Genomic DNA, 10,400 nt, shown 5'->3' with positions numbered 1-10,400 from the left:
GAAGGAAATGTTATAACTCCAGGTCTGATAACAGATAACAGCAAGTAAAACAATTTGCTGAAAATGAGATATTGTTCAGCAAAATAGAGGTCAAGCTTCTCTTCTCTTTTTCTTCCCTCTCTTCCCCCAAACTCAAAATGACAACCTTCTTCTTTCTCATTTCGAAATTAAGCCATGAAGGTCAGAGAAAATACTTTTAAACCTCAGACCCTACTACAATTCTCGCATAAACCCACTTCACAACTCAAAAAAAAAAAATTTAACCAAGAAAAATTAAAGAGCACAATATCAAACACAGATAGAAGTGGCTAAATTTAAAGTCAGAGATATTGTGATAGGAGTTAAGGGTATCAAAATTAATAACCATGGAAATGAAAACCTGAAATCCTAAAATTGAACGAGAATAATCTTGAATTGTTTCAGGCAATAAAATTAGAGGTTCAGACAGAGTTTATGTGACCCCAAGGCTAAGGTACATTACTTCTAAAATATTTGACGACTTATGACAAACCTGACAGAATTCCAATAGACCATTTCAAGGAAAGGGATAGACTCAAAAAGTGTCATTCATCGACTAATGATGCATAGACAAAGAGATTCAACCTCTGCAGCATTAATCATAAGACTTGGAATTAGAGCCACATCCCATTTATTGAATCAACTGACCAGGCATTGAATCATGCTGAACTTTCAAAGTAAAGAATAAACCTACTTGCATTTAACTCTCTCTCCCATTTTAGAAAAAACATATGGTGATACAGGCATCGAGAAAACAAAAGCCATTCAATTTCAGGTTAACCGCTTAATCAATTCAATGTATCATTTGAAATGCTTACTCAACAAAAATCATTAGCATTGAACCTTTCAATTGTACTTCACATAAAGAGATCGTGAAAGAACAGCTTAGAATGGCTTTAATGAGATAAGGATAATTGGCAGATTTGCAGAGGTTAGAGGTAGTGGCTGAGGAGTGAAGTTGAGATGATGTAGAGAAGTTATATCATTTCAATCTAACCTTTCCCTACTACTTCCATGTTTATTCTCAGCTACTAGTTGACATAAAGGAGGCAAGAGAGAATGAAATTTTTGACATGAAAATTAGTAGGCAAGATTCTCATAGTACATTTCACTCTTAAAATATCATCACACCAAAAAAAAAACCTAGGAACTTGCACAATCTATATGATACCTTATACATACACAAATCACACTCTATATGATATAGTTAAATGCAAATACCAACCATGAATAGCAACTAGTAACCTAAGAATAAGTTTAATATAACACACAACTCTTAACTCCATAAGCTTGCAGACAAGATAAAGATCATATATAGCTTTTCGAGTTACTACACAGTTTCAAAAGAAAATTTTAATGAAGAACATATTGAGGATGCAATTGGAAAGCCATAGTTGAGTTAACAACATTCATCCCTATTCAGGCCAAATAAATTTCCATAATATGCATAATTTTTGCCTTGTTAAAAAGAAATGAAAAATCAAATTTACATTGTGAAGAGTCCAAATTTAAATTCTCATATGAAGTCCAAATTCTCCTATGAATAGATTTATCAAATATATCTCTCTTGGTGTTTTAATGCTCTAAAATGAAATTAAAAAAAAAAACACACAGAGCCTAACTTTAAATTCCACACGAATTTTGCCATGACTATACTGTATATTAAATTCCACACAAAGCTTCAAACATATGTCATTATTGCAGAATAATCAAATACCTCAATGCCATCAAAGTAGTATCTTAAAATTTACACCAAACAATAATAATAGGTTTGACAAAATTATTCATATGAACACTATTCAGTTCCTTGAAGTAAATGCAAATTTCTCAGCTAAAATTTTTAGACTACAATCATCCTTTTACAAAAAAAAATCATAATGCATCCAAAATATCTAACCCTGAATTAACACATAAAACTTTAAAACAATCATTTTTCTTAAGTTTGTATTTTTTTTTTACAAAAACAGCCAATCTGAGAAAAACAGAGGAATTGAACTCAATAGGAATGCTTAAAATTTTTGTCAGAGACAGCACCAAGAGGATATAGTTTAAAGATAAATACATACATCTAACTCTAAAACCTTAAGAAAATCATGTTTAGAGAGTCAAGATATGATATCAACTCTAAATTCTACACTATAATCAGCACTTCTAAACAGCGTAAATCAATTATCACATCTACACTATTCTAGCTAATCATTTCACAGTATAAACAAAATTTGAAAGAATGTACATATCTGTTAGAAGAGATTAAAACCTGAAGAAACCTTTTTTTTTTCTTAGAAAATTCTGAACCCTTTTCGATCCACGAACTCCTCTCTCTATCACTGGAGAACAATTCTGATCCAAGCCTCTTATGTTGAAAGGAATTTCTGAGCTTGCTCTCCATAGATCTGAACTTGTATCATATAGATCTTAGCATTTTCATGATGAAAACACTTAGAATTTCAGGTCTAAGGATAAAACGAGGATCAGATCTTGGATTTTTCATAGAAAATGAAAGGTTTTTGAAAGGAAAAAGGGAGAAATATCTCAGATCTAGGATTTCTTCACTTCTGCTAGGGTTTGATGAAGAATAAAAGCAAAGAATATGAAAATCTAATGAAGAATCAAGAGAATACAAATAGTTAGAGAAGAATAGTGACTGGATTTTGGCCAGAATCTGGCAGAGAACGATCGGAGAAGAAGAGAAAGGGGATTAGGGTTTGAGCATAGCCGGAGAAGACAAAGGTATTTTCAAGGAAGGTAATAGCAATCGGAGATCGGTCGGAGCTCCGGTAGATCCGGTCGGAGAAGATGAACTCGGTTAGGGTTTGAACAAAGGATCTCTCTCTCTCTCTTAAAATTAAGGAAAACCTTGAATTAGTGAAAAATGAGGGGGGTAAGCTTTAAAAAAAACAAGAATAGCTGAAATTCGTAGGAATTCTACCGAAATTTGACCTGAGAAGATGAGGAATGTTAGGGTTTACACAGAGGAACAGAGGAATATAAGAGTTTTGAAGTGAAAAGATGAAGGAGACATGCTGATTATAGTTTATTCTTACCGAAGAATGTGAACGGCCGGAAAATGATCGGGATTTGGAGGAAAATGATCGGAAGATTAAGGTTTTAAACTAGATGTACTTTCTCTCTCCTAAATTCTCAGAGTTTATCTCTCTAAAAATCAGCTTAGAAAAGGATTTTTTTTTTTAACAAAGGGAGGTTGCTATTTATAGGTAAAACTGGGGTGGCTGATATCTACACTCCAATTTGATAAAGCACGCGAAAAGTTGATATGGCGCGCCCGCCATTTTTGTCTTTTTCGGCTCATGTACGTCCTTCACAGGATAAATTCACCCCCTTTCAGGATAAATTCACACCCCTTTTCTGGTTTACACTACGGTTCCAACTTGGCTCGTTCACTAGGCAAACGTACTTGGATTTCGACGAAATTTTGCAGGGACCTTGGTAGGACCCTAAGCTAACTTGGGGTGAAATTTGGGACCCTAGTTGATTGATTTGGTTGGGTTTTGTTCAAACAAGAGAGATTTAGGGCACGGTAAAAATGGGGTGTCTACAGGCTTACAATCTCCCCCTTTTTTATGATGACAAGCACAAGAGATTTTCCAATAAAAGCATACATAATTTTCTTACACTAGATTTTTCTCCCCCTTTGGCATCAATAAAAAAGATGGGGTAAAAGAAAATCACAGGGATGAAAATTTACAAATTTTAAGCTTCCCCTTTTTCAAGGAAAAAGACAAACAAAAAACTCCCCCTAATTACAGTTTTTATTCAACATAAGAGGGTATATTTAATTAACCAAAAAAAGATATTCAATTTTAAGTGCAAGCCCCTAATCTAAGCACATGTGAAGAGAATCATATGGGGGCTTTAGAAACCCAAGCTTTCTTGGTTCCACCACAATCCCTAATCTTAGATGCACATTGGAATTGGTAGTGACCATTGATTCCACAATAATGGCATCTAACATGAGGGTTAAATAGACTAGTCCTATCATAAGATATATGATTAGGTCTATGACTAGCCTTCTTCAAGATTATGTCAATAATTTTATCACCATTTAGGAATCCATGGAGACATAATCTTAACCTTTCATTTTCATTATGAAGATGGGTTATTTGATTTAGAAAATCATTAGTGTCATCTTCATAAGATTTGGAAGAGCTTGCCACATGAAGTTTAACAATTTGGCAAGTTTTCTCATCCAAATTACCCTTAAGGGTTTTAATCTCAAGTTTAAAATTTTTAATTTGTGCTTGAGATTTAGATATGGAAGAAGATGACTCATTTTTCAAAATATCAAGTTCATTTTCTAATTTTGAAATAGATTTTTTAAAAACTTTATTTTTTTAAATTTGAGAATGCAAGGTAATGCACAATTCATCATAAGATATGTTTCCACTATCACTACTTGATGAATTACAAGATGGGTTAGAATTTACCTAAACTTCATGGGAGAGTGCCATGAGGCAAAGATCATCCTTATTAGCTTCCCCTTCACTTGAACTTTTGCCCGACGTGCTAGAAGCATCCCAAGCGGCTATAAGAACCTTGTTCTTCTTCCAATCCTTCTTCTTTCCCTTGTACTTTGAGGAAGATGAGTTGAGAAGAGGGCACTCCGGTCTTTTGTGTCCCGTCTTCTTACAATTATAGCATCTTATACCACCCTCAACTTCACTTTCTTCTTCTTCTTTTTATCATTTTTGTGCTTCTTTCTCCATAAGCTTTTGAATTTTCTCAAAGCTTCTTCTTCATCACTATCCGCCTCACTTGAGGAAGATGAGTCCGCTTTCATCTTGAGTGCTAAGGATCTACTCTCTTTTTCTTTCTCTTTTGGCTTCTTCTCCTTTTGTCGGCTAGTGAAGAGCATCTCATTAGTGATAAGAGATCCTACAAGCTCTTCCATAGTTAGTTTCTTGAGATCCTTTGATTCTTGTATGGCGGTGACCTTTGGATCCCAATGTGGAGGAAGTGACCTACGCAACTTACTCACAAGCTCATCAGTAGGATAAGATTTACCAAGATTAGCTAATTCATTGATATTTTAGAAAATCAGGTATACATTTCGAAAATACTTTCATTTTAACCCATTCTAAACATTTCATATATGCTCTTTAACAAGTTTATTTTAGAGTCCTTGACTTGTGATGTTCCCTCATGGGTAACGACAAGAGTATCCCAAATAACCTTGGCGGAATAAAAAAGAGCTACTCTATTAAACTCCTCCGTAGATAAGGTGCAAAACAAAGAGTTTATAGCTTTGTAATTTAAATTTACATGCCTTTTCTCTACAACATTTCATTTTTCAAATGGTTTGGAAGGCAAAATGTATCAATTTTCAACAATATGCCAAAGTTCCACATCTATAAAAAGAAGATAGATGCACATCCTTTGTCTTCCAATCTCCATAGTTGGACCCATCAAAGAAATGATGTCTAGTTGTGGAATGGCTTTCCAGAAGTCCGGTTCCATTTATGTTTGCCATTTCACAATTACAAAGTTGCCAATGATCTTATTATCTTTCCCTTGTTAAATTTTTAAAATAAATTTACCAAAGATTTCAAGAAAAGAAATCTTTTAAGAGCCAAGGCTCTGATACCAAGTGAAATTCCAAGGGTAGGCCCGAGTACTAGTCTAATGGCAACTAATGAGGAGGTAAAATTAGGTTCCTAACAAGTTTTAATCTTTTGAAAGCTTTTAACCTAATTTTGAAGATTAAGAGATCAAGAATAAAAATTAAGCACACAAGTTAAATCCTAAGTGCAATGCAAATGTAAAGCAAGAGATAAGAGAGAGTGCACCCGAGATTTAAAGTGGTTCGGTCCTCCAAACGCGAGGCCTACTCCACTCCACCAACCAAACCCGTTGATGGCTTCACTATTTGATCTTCTTAACTTCGGCGAAGATCGGGGCCGATTATAATTCAAATTGCCTTTAACCTTGGTGGCATTCCTCACCACGGAGAGTGGGCTCTGCTTCTCCGAACACTCGCCCAAATACAATCTTTTGGATAAAGAAAGAAAGAAACAAAAAATCACTCACAAGGGTTTACAAGGTTTGTAGAAGATGTACAAATTTGAGCCTAATGATCTAAATCCTAAATCTAGAGGATGAGAGGCATAAACAAGCTTGATTCACTCTTAGGATATTCCAATAGGTTTTTAGAGTGTTAGGATTGATAATTTGGAAGTTTAGAATACCCATATATATAGAAAAACTAAATATGACCATTTGAGGGGCATAGTGGTAAATCTGGCAAAATCCCCAACGGCTATAATTTCTTCCCGAAATAGTAGTCTCGGAGTTCCGAGAGATTTTCTCGGAGTTCCGGGAATACAAACAGAAGTTGGAAAAATGCTAATGGACCATTTCTCGGAGTTCCGAGAAGCCTATATGCAGCAGATTTTCAATTCTTGTTTCTTATTCATTGGGGCTTCCAACTCTACACCAAGTTGGGATTGTTATGAGGGTTCCAAAGTGTTGGAACACCACAAGGACAATCTCTTAAACATTTTTAGGGTGTGTGAGATTACTTTATTTATGCCTCTAAACACCTAAACTAGGATTGGATCTTTACATTCTAAAACGACTTCGATCTTCAATTGCGATGCTTCAAGTCTTCATGCATCTTAGATCTCCGATGTCTTTGGCCATCCTAATGTGGTCTAATTAGAGCTTCTTGGCCTCAATCCAAGCAATCTTGTCTTAGCACAATTATGATCTACAACTTAGACATTCAAACACATTAGTGAGATAAAATCACTTGTGTATTGGAATCATCAAAAGAAGGTGGGAATGCCAAGGTGGGAACCATTGGGCTTACAGAGACCCTAGAGATGGTGTCAATGAGCTTTTAGCCAAGTTTTGAAATGAGGATTAGATGATATTGAATCTTTGATTTAGTTGATTAAGGATGGAGATTGAAAAATAGAAAGTTTCATATTTTAGAAACGTTACAAAACATCAATCTTTTAGACATAAGAAACCTTAGAGATGGTGCCAATGAGCTTTTAGCCAAGTTTTGAAATGAGGATGAGATGGTAATGAATCTTAGATTTCGTTTATAAAGGGTGGAGATTGTTAAAAAGAAAGTTTATGCTTTTAGAAACTTTAGAAAACATCCATCATTTAGACATAGGAAACCCTAGAGATGATGTGAACGAGCTTTTAGCCATGTTTTGAGATGATGATTAGATGTTATTGAATCTTAGATTTAGTTGATCAAGGATGGAGATAGAAAAAAAAAAAAGTTTCTTACTTTAGAAACTTTATAAAACAAAAATCTTTCAAACTTAGTAAACCCTAGAAAAGGTGTGAAGGGGCTTTTAGCTAAGTTTTGGGATGAGGATGAGATGGTATTTAATCTTAGATTTAGTTTATGGAGGATGGATATTGTAAAGAAAGAAAGTTTCTGATTTTAGAAACTTTATAAAACATCCATCTTTTAGACATAGGAAACCCTAGATTTGTTGTCAACGAGCTTTTAACCTTGTTTTGATATGCGGATTAGATGGTATTTAATCTTAGATTTAGTTGATCAAGTATGGAGATTGAAAAAAATAGAAAGTTTCTTATTTTAGAAACTTTATAAAACATCCATCTTTTAGATATTGGAAAACCTAGAGATGGTGTCAAAGAGCTTTTAGCCAAGTTTTGAGATGAGGATGAGATGATATTGAATCGTAGATTTAGTTGATGAAGGAAGAAGATTGATAAAATAGGAAGTTGTTTATTTTAGAAACTATATAAAACATTCAACTTTTGTACATCGTAAACCCTTGATATGGTGTCAAGGAGCTTTTAGCTAAGTTTTGAGATAAGGATGAGATAATATTGAATCTTAGATTTAGTTAATGAAGGATGGAGATCAAAAAAATAAAAAGTTTCTTATTTTAGAAACTTTATAAAACAATAATCTTTTGTACATAGGGATGGTGTCAAGGAGCTTTTAGCCAAGTTTTGAGATGATGATGAGATGACAATAAAACTTAGATTTTGTTGATGATGGATGAATATTGAAAAAATAAAAGTTTCTTATTTTAGAAACTATATGAAACATCCATCTCATAGATATAGGAAACCCTTGAGATGGTGTGAAGAAACATTTAACCAAGATTTGAGATGACGATGAGAACTTAGCTAAAAGCTCCTTAACACCATCTATAGGGTTTCCTATATCTAAAAGATGGATGTTTAGTAAAGTTTCTAAAATAAGAAACTATCTATTTTTTCATTCTCCATCCTTTATCAACTAAATCATATCAAAACTTGGCTAAAAGCTCATTCACACCTTCTCTAGGGTTTACTAAGTGTAAAAGATTGATGTTTTACAAAGTTTCTAAAATAAGAAACTTTCTGTTTTTTCAATCTCCATCCTTCATCAACTAAATTTAATATGGAGATTGAAAAAATATAAAGTTTCTAATTTTTGAAACTTAATAAAACGTGTCCATATTTTAGACATAGGAAACCTTATAGATGGTGTCAAGGAGCTTTTAGCTAAGTTTTGAGATGAAGATGAGATAGTGTTGAGTCATAGATTTAGTTCATGCAGGATGGAGATTGAAAAAGTAGAAATTTTCTTATTTTAGAAACTTTAAAAAACATCCATCTTTTAGACGTAAGAGACATTACAGACGGCATCAAGGAGCTTTGAGCCATGTTTTGGGATGATGATGAGATGGTATTGAATATTAGATTTAGCTGATGAAGGATGGATATTGAAAAAATAGAAAGTTTCTTATTTTCGAAACTTTATAAAACATCCATCTTTTAGACATAGGAAACCATAGAGATGGTGTGAAGGAGCTTTTAGCCAAGTTTTGAGATGAGAATGAGATGGTGTTGAAGGATGGAATGCGATGATATTAAATCATAGATTTACTTGATGAAGGATGGAGATTGAAAAAATATAAAGTTACGTTTTTTAGAAACTTTATAAATCATCCATCTTTTAGACATAGGAAACCCTAGAGATAGTGTCAAGGAGCTTTTGGCTAAGTTTTGAGATGAGAATGAGATGATATTAAATCTTTGATTTTGTTGATGAAGGATGGAGATATAAAAAATAGAAAGTTTCTTATTTTTGAAACTTTATAAGACATCCTTCTTTTAGACATAGGAAACCATAGACATGGGGTCAACGAGCTTTTAGGTAAGTTTTGAGATGAGGATGAGATGGTATTGAATCTTAGATTTGGTTGATGAAGGGTGGAGATTGAAAAAATAGAAAGCTTCTTATATTGAAAACCTTATGAAACATCAATCTTTTGGACATAGGAAACCCTAGAGATGATGTGAACGAGCTTTTAGCCAAGTTTTGGGATGAGAATGAGAGGGTATTGAATCTTAGATTTAGTTGATTAAGGATGGAAATTGAAAAACTAGAAAGTTTCTTATTTTAGAAACTTTACATAATATTATTTTTTAGACTTAGTAAACCCTAAAGATGGTGTCAAGGAGCTTTTAGCCATGTTTCGAGATTAGGGTGAGATGGTACTAAATCTTAGATTTAGGTTATAAAGGATGGGGACTCAAAAAATAGAAAGTTCTTATTTTTGAAACGTTATATAAATATCAATCTTTTAAACATAGGAAATCATATAAATGGTGTCAATGAGCTTTTAGCCAAGTTTTGAGATGAGGATGAGATGGTATTGAATCTTAGATTTAGTTGATAAAGGTGGGAGATTGAAAAAATAGAAAGTTTCTTATTTTATAAACTTTATAAAACAACCAGCTTTTAGAAATAGGAGACCCTAGAGATGTTGTGAAGGAGCTTTTAACCAAGTTTTGAGATGAGGATGAGATGATATTGAATCTTAGATTTAGTTGATTAAGAATGGAGTAGCAATGTTTTGTGATGAGGATGTGATGAAATTAAATCTTAGATTTAGTTGAACGATGGAGATTGAAACATAGAACAATTATTTTAGAAAATTTATGAAGCATCAATCTTTTAAACTTAGTAAACCCCAGAGATGGTATCATAGAGCTTTTAGCCAAGTTTTGGGTTGAGGAAGAGACCGTACTGAATCTTAGATTTAGTTGATTAAGGATGGAGATTGAAAAAATAGAAAGTTTCTTATTTTAGAAACTTTGTAAGACATCCATATTTTAGACATAGGAAACCCTAGAGATGGTTTTAAGGAGCTTTTAGCCTAGTTTTGAGATGAGGATGAGAAGGTACTGAATCTTAGATTTAGTTGATAAAAGATGGAGATTGAAAAAATAGAAAGTTTCTGATTTTAGAAACTTTATAAAACATCCATCTTTTAGACATATATAACCGTAGAGATGGTGTTAAGGAGCTTTTAGCCTAGTTTTGAGATGATGATGAGATGGTATTTAATCTTAAATTTAGTTAATAAAGGATGGAG

Source organism: Tasmannia lanceolata, unplaced genomic scaffold, assembly GCF_043159265.1.
Source record: "Tasmannia lanceolata isolate RefF3 unplaced genomic scaffold, GAP_Taslan_0.1 ptg000003l, whole genome shotgun sequence".
NCBI lineage: Eukaryota > Viridiplantae > Streptophyta > Magnoliopsida > Canellales > Winteraceae > Tasmannia > Tasmannia lanceolata.
Note: the sequence above shows the minus strand (reverse complement) of the source record.